The sequence below is a fragment of the Budorcas taxicolor genome, chromosome X, assembly GCF_023091745.1.
Source record: "Budorcas taxicolor isolate Tak-1 chromosome X, Takin1.1, whole genome shotgun sequence".
Lineage (NCBI taxonomy): Eukaryota > Metazoa > Chordata > Mammalia > Artiodactyla > Bovidae > Budorcas > Budorcas taxicolor.
Window position 1 is genome coordinate 143961152 of NC_068935.1, and position 12692 is coordinate 143973843.

Here is a 12692-nt window from a genome sequence, read left to right on the forward strand (position 1 = left end):
TGGGGCCAGAGTTGTCATTTTCTGTCACAGTCTCTCTCTCACCTCCTTTCCGTGCAGTACGTGCCTATGCAAGAAGCTGTTGGAGGACGGCTTCAGGTAAGGCAACCCTGTGCTGAAAAATGGCATAAACGTGCAAGATGGGTCACCCAGCCATCTCTGGGCGGATAGCAAGAGAGGCCCTAGACAGAGGCTAAAAGACCAGAATCATCGGCAACTCTTGCTATAAAAACGTCTCAGGAGGCTGTGAAATTAATCCCCTCTGAGCCCAGTGGGAAGAGAGAAAGACTGAAATCAGTTGCTGTCATTTCAGGGGGACTCCGAGGAGCTCCGGCACCAGGGTCCTTTATGTCAGCAGAGAAAAGAATTCAGTGAGGGCAAAACAGTAGGTGAGACGTGGTTTATTAGAAAAGGATGCTTCTGAGGCTTACAGGCGGGCAGGCAAGAAATGCTGCACCCTGAGAACTTACCTGGCTCCAAGTTTTATAATCAAAGAAAAGTGGGGAGGGGGAGAAGACCACCTTTTCCTTCAATCTTGAGTAGATCTCATGCCTCCCTCATCAGCTCCTCCTCCAGGTTGAGCAGGGGAGTTTTCTTGTCCCTGCACGATCAAGCTAGGTCCGCAAATTTTTGCTGTTTAGGTGTTCAGAGACCGTGTCCTAGGGACATTAACTTTACTGAATGCCCTGGACAAGATGTGGGCCTCATGCCACCACGGTTTTATTGTTTGGGGACAGGTCCCACACTTCTGTCACAGGCTTTTTTTGCTAAGCAAGCCTGCTTGGTTTTGTGGTGAAGCAACCCTGTTTTGTTGAGTTACAGTAACTCACAGTTCAGTCGCTCAGTCGTGTTCCACTCATTGCGACCCCATGGACTGCAGCACGCCAGGCCTCCCTGTCCATCCCCATCTCTCGGAGCCTACTCAAACTCATGTCCACTGAGTCGGTGATGCCATCCAAACATCTCATCCTCTGTCGTCCCCTTCTCCTCCCGCCTTCAATCTTTCCCAGCATCGGGGTCTTTTCCAGTGAGTCAGCTCTCTGCATCAGGTGGCCAGAGTATTGGAGTTTCAGCTTCAACATCTGTCCTTCCAGTGAATATTCAGGACTGATTTCCTTTAGGATGGACTGGTTGGATCTCCTTGCAGTCCAAGGGACTCTGAAGTGTCTTCTCCAACACCACAGTTCAAAGACATCAGTTCTTCGGTGCTCAGCTTTGTTTATAACTCAAAGGGCTTCCCTTTTTTGGCTTTTTTAAGCTTATAGTCCACTAGTGGGATTGACTATTGGATCACCTATTTTACCCCTTCATTCTGTCCCTGTCGAGATGGTTCGATCCTTCAGGTTACCACACTCCAATCCTTCCCCACTACACTCTAAACCACACAGCATCCTAGCCACTGCGGGCTTTGAAAACGGTCCCACAGCACTGGTTTGTGTGGAGGTGCAAAGTGCAAGACATAGGGGGTGTGACACACTTAAAGGGTGGTGTGAGCTGTAAGGGAATCGCAGGAATCTAAGAGAATACTTACTGCCTCTCCCAGCAATGCTTAGAAATGAAGTTACAGGACTTCCCTGGCAGTCCTGTGGTTAAGACTTCACCTTCCACTGCACGGCGGGTGTGTTTGATCCCGGGTGTGGGACCTCAAGTCCCACATGCTTTGATGCTGAAAAACCAAAACGTAAACCAGAAGCAATATTGTAACAAATTGAATACAGACTTTTTAAATGGTCTACAGTAACACACACCTAAAAAGAGAAAGATTTTTAAAACAGGGAGCTCGTATTCTTTGCTCACTACCCAACTTCTGCTGTTATTAAAAAATCAGATTATGACTTTTCCATGTTTTTTTTTTTTTCCAGAAATCCAAGATAATGAATAATGCAGGGAAGGGGCCAAAATCCATGGGAGTTACGGCTGTATTTTCACTAAACTTTATAATTCAGTGTACCGGTTTTATGTCAGTGGATTATGTATTATACACAGTTTACTAGCCATTGACTTATAAGCATTTTACAGTTTAACGATAAAATTAAATGGCTATTCTTACATAAATAGATTCAAGGCAGGTCTTTCCCTTACCCACATCCCATGATTTTGGTTGCCTAGAATTCAACTTCGATTTTTGGCCCCTAGCCGCATAATTAGAATTCCAGCTATACACACACACACACACACACACACACACACACACACACACACAGGAGTTTAGTTGCTTTACAGTGTTGTTCCTATCTACTGTACAACAAAATGAATCAGCCATTTGTATACACATATCCCCTCTGTTTTGGATTTCCTTCTCATTTAGATCACCCCAAAGCCTTGAGTAGCCTTCCCGGTGCTATCCAGGAGGTTCTCATGAGTCATCTAGTTTATACATAATAGTGTATACACCGGGTGTCCCTGGAGGCTCAGCTAGTAAAGAATCTGCCTGCCCGTGGAGGAGATGTGTGTTTGATCTCCGGGTAGCATTACTGCTAAATCAGATGGTACAGAATCTGCATGGAATACAGGAGACCCAGGTTCGATCCCTGGGCTGGGAAGAGCCCCTGGAGAAGGGAATGGGCACCCACCCCGGTATTCTTGCCTGGGAAATCCTTTGGGCAGAGGAGCCTGGTGGGCTACAGTCCTTGGGATCAAAAAGAGTCAGACAAGACTTAGCAACTAAACCACAACAGCCACGTGTATATATGTTGATTCCAGTCTGTTGATTCCAGTCTCCCAGTCCCTCCTACCCCCTCAAATTCCAGCTGCATTTTCAGCCACAGAGCCATTCATTACTGGGCCATTCTTGGTTACTGTGATTCCTCTCCTGTGTGCTAACAGAGTTCCTACTCTTTGGAACTTATTCTGCTTTCTGACTTTTCATGAGTCTGTTTTACGTTTATAATGTAAGCCCTTAAGATCTTAAAGTGGGCTCCATATCTTAACTATTAATTTTTTAAGACTCCTAGTAGCCAGTAAAATGTATACAGTTGATTAAATTATAATAGTATCCAACCACATGGAATGTGGCTGCTTGGGAGGCACAGAATAAAAATGAAATCTGGATAAATGAATATAATGACTAATAAATAAATTAATACATTTATTTATTCATCTGTTTTTTTCCCTTTTACACTTGCTTCTACATTTGCAAATGATAACGTGATTATGCATTTTTAGCAGTGGGATTACAGTGCGCATTTTTTCCCGTGGAAAAACGGCATTTAATTAACAGTTAAAAGAAGATGTATCATTCATGGAGTCTAAGAACTGAAATAATGCTCATTGCTGAGACTAGAAAAAGCATTCATATAAAAGTTAAATATTAATCACTGGAGGACATTGGTAGAGAACAATCTGTATCATAATTCCAGACATTTTGTAATTAAATCCCATTTTTTAAATGCACAAGGCAAATGGAATACAGAGAAAATGGCAACTGTTGAGTGATACACTATTCATCACCATAAACTACTTAAGTCTAAGATTCATGTCCCTCTACAGATATAACTCACTGGAAGATACATGACTGAGATTAAAATTCCGTCTTTCGCTTGCCTCCCCAAAATGAAGACGAAATCAAACTCAATTGCACCTTGGACATTTAATAACAAATAGCAATAGCAAATATTTATTTTATCCAGACACTCATTCGTCTGGGAAAATGAGTATGAACACCGATAAAGAACGATGTGAATTATGGAAACAAAGGAAAATGAGACTGCAGAGAGACAGACCGTTTGACGTGATTTATGCCTGCTTGCTGTTCCAATAAGGTAGACAGCTACTTCGGCTTCCCTAGTGGCTGACAGTGAAGAATCTCCCTGCAGTGAAGGAGACCCAGGTTCGTTCCCTGGGTCGGGAAGATCCCCTGGAGAAAGCATAGGCTACCCACTCCAGTATTCTTGGGTTTCCCCTGTGGCTCAGCTGGTAAAGAATCCACCTGCAATGCAGGGAGACCTGGGTTCGATCCCTGGGTCGGGAAAACCCCCTGGAGAAGGGAAAGGCTACCCACTCCAGGATTCTGGCCTGGAGAATTCCATGGACTATATAGGTCATGGGGTTACAAAGAGTTGGGCACGACTGAGCGATTTGCACTTCACTTCATGACCTTGCAGCCTTGGTATCACTCCCATGGTTATGTTACATTACAGAGCAAAAGGGGCTCTGTGGATGTGACTAAGGTTACTCATCACCTGGCCTTTTCATTTCAGTTCGGCTGTGCTAGACCTTTCTGTCCTGCGGGATCTTTAGTTGCAGCCTGTGAACCCTTGTTCCGGCTTACAGGATCTAGTTGCCCTGATCAGGGATTGAACCCTGGACCCACCTTGCATTGGGAGCATGGAGTCTTAACCTCTGGGTCACCAGGGAAGTCTGTCAGCTGACCTTAAGTAGGGCGATTGTCCTGATTTATAAAGGTGGGCCCAGTGGAATCTCAGGCACGCTTAGAAGCGGACAAGAAGGGGAGATGTGCTGGAAACAGATGCCACGGGAAGCTGAAGCATGAGAAGGACACGTGGTGCTGTTGCTGGTGTGATGAGGAAGCAGGCAACGTGGTCAAGATGCAAGTCAGTCTCTAGAAACTCAGAGCAACTCCACAGTACAGCCAGCAGGGAAACCGGGAGCTCAGTCCTACAACCGCAAGGAACTGAATTCTGCCAACCACCACGATGAACCCAGAAGCCGTTCTTTCTCAGAGTCTCTGCGTAAAAGCCCGGGTCGCCCAGTACCTTTGTAGCCCCGTGATGAAGTACACGGGTGAGTAAAATATTGAATGAGAAGCAGGGGACACATGATTTCCATGGAGCAAGTAGAAGATGAAAAGAAGTTTAAAGAATGCTTTGGAGGGAAGAAGCAGGCCAGGACTCCAAAGATGCTGAGTCTGAATCCGCAGGAGGAAAAAAAAAAGTACAGAAGGCAGAGGTGAACAGAAGAAAGAGGGAGTGCTCGGGAGGGCCAACTGGATTGGAGGATTAGCGAGTTAAGGGTGGCTTTTTAATTTTGTTAGGTATCTGTCTACACTGGCTCTTTGTTGAGGCAGGCAGGATCTTCCATCAAGTCATACTAGTCATTAGGGGACGTTGTTCCGGTCACACCAATGTGCTGTGGACTCAGTCGTTAACTGAGAGATTCAGTACCTAAAGTACGTTGGAAAACATGCCACGTTGATGAGCGCGTATCATCAGTCCTTTCAAGTTAGCTGTGTCGTTTCTGTTTGCAGAACAGAATAACTCCTCGTTATTTCTCTTACCGTTAATTTTTCCTGAAGTGTAGTTGCATTATTTTCTGCTGTACAGCCGAGCGAGTCAGCTGTCCGTCCAGTCCATACCCATATATCCCCTGTGTTTGTTTGTTTTTTTTTTGATTTCCTTCCCGTTTAAGTCAGCACAGAGTGTGTATTCCTTCAGCGAGAGTTCCCTGTGCCACACAGCGGGTCCTCATTGGTTATCCGAGTGTGTATGTGTCAACCCCGATCTCCCAATCCCTCCCACACACTCTTCCCCATCTTGGTGTTCATGTGTGTGGTCCTCACCTCCCTGATTCTATTTCTGCATAGCACATAGGATCATCAGAACCATTTTTCTAGTTTCTGCGTATATGCATTAATATACGATACTTGTTTTTCTCTTTCTGACCTACTTCCCTCGGTGTGACAGTCTCTAGGATCCATCTCTTTCCACATATTTTTATTTTTGGTTTTGGTTAATATCTCTGTAAGCATCTACTGCATAACCCTAGGCTTATGCGCTTTGACACATGGAAAAACCTGTTTGTGAAAGAGAAGTGAAAAAGTAAAAGTCGCTCAGTCGTGTCCGACTCGTTGGGACTCCATGGACTGTATCAGTTCAGTTCAGTTCAGTCGCTCAGTCATGTCTGACTCTTTGCGACCCCATGAATCGCAGCACGCCAGGCCTCCCTGTCCATCACCATCTCCCGGAGTTCACTCAGACTCACGTCCATCGAGTCCGTGATGCCATCCAGCCATCTCATCCTCCGTTGTCCCTTTCTTCTGCCCCCAATCCCTCCCAGCATCAAAGTCTTCTCCAATGAGTCAACTCTTCACATGAGGTGGCCAAAGTACTGGAGTTTCAGCTTAACCATCAGTCCTTCCAAAGAACACCCAGGGCTAATCTCCTTTAGGATGGACTGGTTGGATCTCCTGGACTGGTTGCAAGGGACTCTCAAGAGTCTTCTCCAACACCACAGTTCAAAAGCATCAATTCTTCGGTGCTCAGCCTTCTTCACAGTCCAACTCTCACATTCATACATGACCACTGGAAAAACCATAGCCTTGACTAGATGGACCATAGTTGGCAAAGTAATATCTCTGCTTTTGAATATGCTGTCTAGGTTGGTCATAACTTTTCTTCCAAGGAGCAAGCGTCTCTTAATTTCATGGCTGCAGTCACCATCTGCAGTGATTTTGGAGCCCACTCAAAAATAAAGTCTGACACTGTTTCCACTGTTTCCCCATCTATTTCCCATGACGTGATGGGACCGGATGCCATGATCTTCGTTTTCTGAATGTTGAGCTTTAAGCCAACTTCTTCACTCTCCTCTTTCACTTTCCTCAAGAGGCTTTTGAGTTCCTCTTCACTTTCTGCCATAAGGGTGGTGTCATCTGCATATCTGAGGTTATTGATATTTCTCCCGGCAATCTTGATTCCAGCTTGTGCTTCTTCCAGCCCAGCATTTCTCATGATGTACTCTGCATATAAGTTGAATAAGCAGGGTGACAATATACAGCCTTGACGTACTCCTTTTCCTATTTGGAACCAGTCTGTTGTTCCATGTCCAGTTCTAACTGTTGCTTCCTGACCTGCATACAGATGTCTCAAGAGGCAGGTCAGGTGGTCTGGTATTTCCATCTCAGAATTTTCCACAGTTGATTGTGATCCACACAGTCAAAGGCTTTGGCATAGTCAGTAAAGCAGAAATAGATGTTTTTCTGGAACTCTCTTGCTTTTTCCATGATCCAGCAGTGTTGGCAATTTAATCTCTGGTTCCTCTGCCTTTTCTAAAACCAACTTGAACATCAGGAAGTTCACGGTTCACGTATTGCTAAAGCCTGGCTTGGAAAATTTTGAGCATTACTTTACTAGCATGTGAGATGAGTGCAGTTGTGCAGTAGTTTGAGCATTCTGTGGCATTGCCTTTCTTGGGGATTGAAATGAAAACTGACCTTTTCCAGTCCTGTGGCCACTGCTGAGTTTTCCAAATTTGCTGGCATATTGAGTGCAGCACTTTCACAGCATCATCACTGAGGATTTGAAATAGCTGAAGTGGAATTCCATCACCTCCACTAGCTTTGTTCGTAGTGATGCTTTCTAAGGCCCATTTGACTTCACGTTCCAGGATGTCTGGCTCTAGATGAGTGATCACACCATTGTGATTATCTGTGTCGTGAAGATCTTTTTTGTACAGTTCTTCTGTGTATTCTTGCCACCTTGTCTTAATATCTTCTGCTTCTGTTAGGTCCATACCATTTCTGTCCTTGATCGAGCCCATCTTTGCATGAAATGTTCCCTTGGTATCTCTTAATTTTCTTGAAGAGATCTCTAGTCTTTCCCATTCTGTTCTTTTCCTCTATTTCTTTGCATTGACCGCTGAAGAAGCCTTTCTTATCTCTCCTTGCTATTCTTTGGAACTCTGCATTCAGATGCTTATATCTTTCCTTTCCTCCTTTGCTTTTCACCTCTCTTCTTTTCACAGCTATTTGTAAGGCGTCCCGAGACAGCCATTTTGCTTTTTTGCATTTCTTTTCCTTGGAGATGGTCTTGATCCCTGTCTCCTGTACAATGTCACGAATCTCATTCCATAGTTCATCAGGCACTCTGTCTATCAGATCTAGGCCCTTAAATCTATTTCTCACTTCCACTGTGTAATCATAAGGGATTTGATTTAGGTCATACCTGAATGGTCTAGCAATTTTCCCTACTTTCTTCAATTTAAGTCTGAATTTGGTAATGAGGAGTTCTCCATGGAATTCTCCAGGCCAGCATACTGGAGTGGGTAGCCTTTCCCTTCTCCAGGGGATCTTCTCAACTCAGGAATCGAACCCAGGTCTCCCTCATTATAGGCGGATTCTTTACCAGCTGAGCCACAAGGAAAGCCCAAGAATACTAGAGTGACTAGCCTATTCCTTCGCCAGTGGATTTTCCTGACCCAGGAATCGAACCCAGGTCTCTCGAATTGCAGGCAGATTGTTTACCAGCTGAGCCACAAGGGAAGCCCTTGATATATAGAAAAAACCTGTCTAATAAACCTATAAACTGATACCTCTTTAGGGATTTGCGCTGCTGCTGCTGCTGCTGCTAAGTCACTTCAGTCGTGTCTGAGTCTGAGCCTCCCAGGCAGCTCTGTCCCTGGGATTCTCCAGGCAAGAACACTGGAGTGGGTTGCCATTTCCTTCTCCAATGCATGAAAGTGAAAAGTGAAAATGAAGTTGCTCAGTCGTGCCCGACTCTTAGCCACCCCATGGACTGCAGCCTACCAGGCTCCTCCGTCCATAGGATTTTCCAGGCAAGAGTACTGGAGTGGGGTGCCATTGCCTTCTCCGGGGATTTGCGCTACAAAGTGTCAACTTGTAATACGTCAACCCTGCACCCCACCTTGGACCCTCAGCATCAAAAAACCACAGCAGAAGATGCTGACCTTTTGCATCAAAGGATTCTAAGTACCAGCAGGATTAACCAGTTGATCTTAATTTGCATCATCTGCTCACAATGTCACGATCCCATACAAAGCGAGTGCGTTTTGCATGTGAACATGTTCCTCTCAAAATGCTAATGTTTCCAGTCGGTAAAGCAAACCTTGCCTGCCATGTTTTGCTACTTGGTTTCTTTTGAGATAGATATTTGTTTTCGGTAACAATGCTGAGATCGGATGGTGTAAAAAAAAAAATGATGCCGTTGCTATTATAATTTGAAAACCTTTTGGGGGGAAATGTTTCATGCTGTAACTTTTTTCTTTTTAATGTAACGTTTCAAGAATTTCCATACCATGCTTGCTCAGGGGCCATGCTAATCTTTGTATCCTTCCAATTTTAGTATATGTGCTGCGGAACCAGCCACCATGCTGTACTTTTGAGAGAGTATTACATGACATTAAACGAGATGGTCAAAACACTCTTTATCCTCTGACAACAGATCCTATAATCTGTGTCCAACTGAGTTCCATCTTCTCCTGAAGAGATCTTGTCCACGTGTATAATCCTGCAAGCGTTTATGTTGGTTCATTCACCACAGTACCCAATCTCAACACAACTGGGCAGGAAAAAACATCCCCGTCCGGATGAGAACTTTCTGCATGAAACAAATCACGCTGTGTCCACTAAGAAAAGGAGTTGGAGATGGGAAACTGTAAGAAACCGACACAGCAACGCACGCCTAGATTTTTGTCCCTCTCTTGTCTCACCTTCCTGGCGGCGGTCACAAAATGTGATGTTCTTAAAACAAATATGAGTCGGTGCACAGTTTCTCAAGAAGGAGATGGAAAGTGAGATTCATTATTTTCGGCTTTCTACCGCTGTCTCCCTTATAAAGTCGCCGCTGTCACTGCAGAGCTTTCCTGAAATGCTGGATCTGATGCATTTAATTAATGAAGATCACTTTAGACTCATTTCCACCCTTCCCTAAATATTGTTATGCCGAATGGTAGTGGGCATTGCTGAGATTCAGCCAGGGCCATTTTGCACACTTCAGCATCTCTTTGTATAAGTGAATTATATTAATTCAGAGGTGAATGATCCTTTGTTGTTGCTGCTGTTGTTTAAAATCATTTATTTATTTTAATTGGAGAATAATTACAATATTGTGATGATTTTTTTTTTTTTTGTCATGCATCAACATGCATCGGCCACGGGGATACCTGTGTTCCCTCCATCCTGAACCCCCCTCCCACCTCGCTCCCCACGCCATCCGTCTAGCTTGTCCCAGAGCACCAGCTTTGGGTACCCCACTTCGTGCATCCAACTGGCCCTGGGTATTTTGCATATGGTAATATACGTGTACAATGATAGTCTCTCCCACCCTTGCCCTGAAGTAAGGGACTTCAGGGTCAGTTCAGCTCAGTTCAGTCTCTCACTGGTGTCCGACTCTTTGCGACCCCATGAACTGCAGCACGCCAGGCCTCCCTGTCCATCACCAACTCTCAGAGTTCACTCATACTCATGTGCATCGAGTTGGTGATGCCATCCAGCCGTCTCATCCTCTGTCGTCCCCTTCTCCTCCTGCCCCCAATCCCTCCCAGCATCAGGGGTACTCATGTTTTATTTTTGCTGTTGTGGTTCAGGCATGCTGAATTCTCCTTCCCCCCAAGTGTTGGTGTTCAGTTGATCAGTTCTGTCCAAGTCTTTGGGACCCCAGGGACTGCCGCACGCCAGGCTTCCCTGTCCTTCACTACCTCTCTGAGTCTGCTCAAACTCATGTCCGTTGATGATGCCATCCAACCATCTCATCCTCTGTCGCCCTCTTTTCCTTTTGCCTTCTGTCTTTCCCACCACCGGGGTAGGCATTATAAATATTCCTGCATGTGGCTTCTCCTCTACTTCTGGAGGGAGAAGTCCGTGCCTTTGGAGGTAGATTTGCCCAGGTGACTACTGCAGACTTCTCGTGATGGAACACGAGGGAGAGGTGATAGACACCACTTCTGGGCAGAGCTCCTCACCTCTGCCTGCCTCTCTAGTCAACCTGCTGCTACCGAGCCTGATTTTGGGACAGAGGCATCGTAAGATCGCAGAGCTTCCCTCGGTCAGGTCTGTGAGTCACGAGGATGAGCTGAACCTGTCTGCATCCACACTGGGGAGAGAGAATGAGGAAGAAGTAAGCGTTTTGCACCAGTGAGATTTTAAGATTTTTTTTAATATGACCCATTTTAGAAGTCTTTATTAGTTTTGTTACAATATTTATTCTTTTGGTTTTTTTTTTTTAATTCTTTGGCTGCAAGGTACATGACATCTTAGCGCCCCGACCAGGGATGGAACTCACATTCCTTGCTCTGGAAGGCAAAGTCTTAACCGCCGGATCACCAGGGAAGTCCCTACACCTGTGAGATTTTAGAGTGGTTAGAGGCTGTCCTGTGACCTAGCTTACTGGGACTGCAGTATCTTTGGGGAAAACTGTGAAGGAAGAGAACACTCTCTAATGCTTTCCGTGGATGATACGTGTAAGGTCAGCATTTAGTTGCATGTAACTTGCAATTCTTGGGGTCGCAAAGAGTTGGACACGACTGAGCAACTGAACTGAACTTGCAGGGCATAAGTGGACATTCCAAAATCTCTGGCTGGTCTCAGAGGTTACCACCCATGAGAAATCTGATTTGGGGAACTTCCCTCGCGGTCCACTGGTTGGGACTTCGTCTTCCAGTGGAGAGGATGCTGGTTCGATCCCTGATAAGGGAGCTAAGGTCACACATGCCTCACAGAGCAGAAACATAAAAAGAGACACAATGTTGTAACAAATTCAATAAAGAGATTTAAAACGGTCCATATTTTTTTTTAATCTTTTAAAAAAATAAATCCTGTTTTTTTTCCTTTGAACTTTTTTTTTAATTCTTATTTTTACTTTATTTTACTTTACAATACTGTATTGGTTTTGCCATACATTGACATGAATCCTGTTTTAAAGCATCTTTTCCTGGGAGGTTATCAAAGCTCTTGACATTATGAGTTCTTAAGTAGTTGAGTCCTTTCTTGTTTAATATATGACCACAACGGGTTTCATCATATCACAAACCCTGAGACCTCTGGTACACAGTTCCTGGTTATGACTGAGCAAGAAGGGACTATAGTTAAAAGCATCTTGAGGAAACTTCCCTGGTGCTCCAGTAGTTAAGTCTTCTCCTTCCAATGTATGGGCGCAGGTTTGACCCCCAGTCAGGGAACTAAGATCCAACAGGCTTGCATAATGAAGCCAAAAAAAAAAAAAAAGGAAAAAAAATCTTGAGCATTTATAAACACTCCCAATATCACTAGATTAAAAAATAAATGGCACTCAGAGCTGACTCCCCAAAGTCAATACACAGAAATGTCATCTTTTTTTGGAGTGAAGCTATTTTGACATGTTGAATTCCAATATTAAACCACAGCTGTCATTTCAGTACACATGGTTGAGGATTCAGGTAAAATTAGGATCATGACCAAAAGGGGAAAATGAAGACAGGCTTGATGGAAAGATGAAAGAGTTGATCTCAGTAGAAAACTAGGAGAAAATATCAATTTATGCAGAGAATATCCTCCAAGTGGTGTCTTTTATCCCCCAAGGGAGAAAAAAAAAAAAGGCTTTCAGCTAGTATATTTATAGGTACAATTATAAATGTAGTATAATCCTCTTTTGAATTTTGAGAAATCCAGTAGAGAAAAATCTGACAACAAACACAATAGAAATAAGCCCAAGCTGCATAGCTTGGGGCAGATAAAACGTTTTCCCACCAAACATCCAATAACAAACAGCATAAGCTTTGAACTATTTTGTTGCTGCTATTTTATAGCAAGCTGTAGATCTCACTGTCAACTGTTTTTCTTACATTCCTGTTTTGTGATAATAATGTCCATTGACAGCATTCGTTTCCCAGCATGGTATTGTACCCATCTCATTTTAAAATAATAGTCATTTTAAAAAGATAAAGGGAAAAAAAGTATAAAATCAGTTAGGATTGTGTCATCTGGACAAAGAAACTGGCTTTCTTTTTCAAGAAATCTCATTTGACAT

The 12692-nt window shown here is 44.1% G+C and overlaps 1 non-coding gene across 1 annotated transcript; it reads right to left on the bottom strand.

The window, feature by feature from the left end:
- Positions 1 to 8952: 8952 nt before the first annotated feature.
- Positions 8953 to 9056, bottom strand: LOC128070656 (U6 spliceosomal RNA). Its single transcript, XR_008201630.1, has one exon. It is a non-coding gene; the product is annotated as a U6 spliceosomal RNA (small nuclear RNA).
- Between the last annotated feature and the right edge of the window lie 3636 nt (positions 9057 to 12692).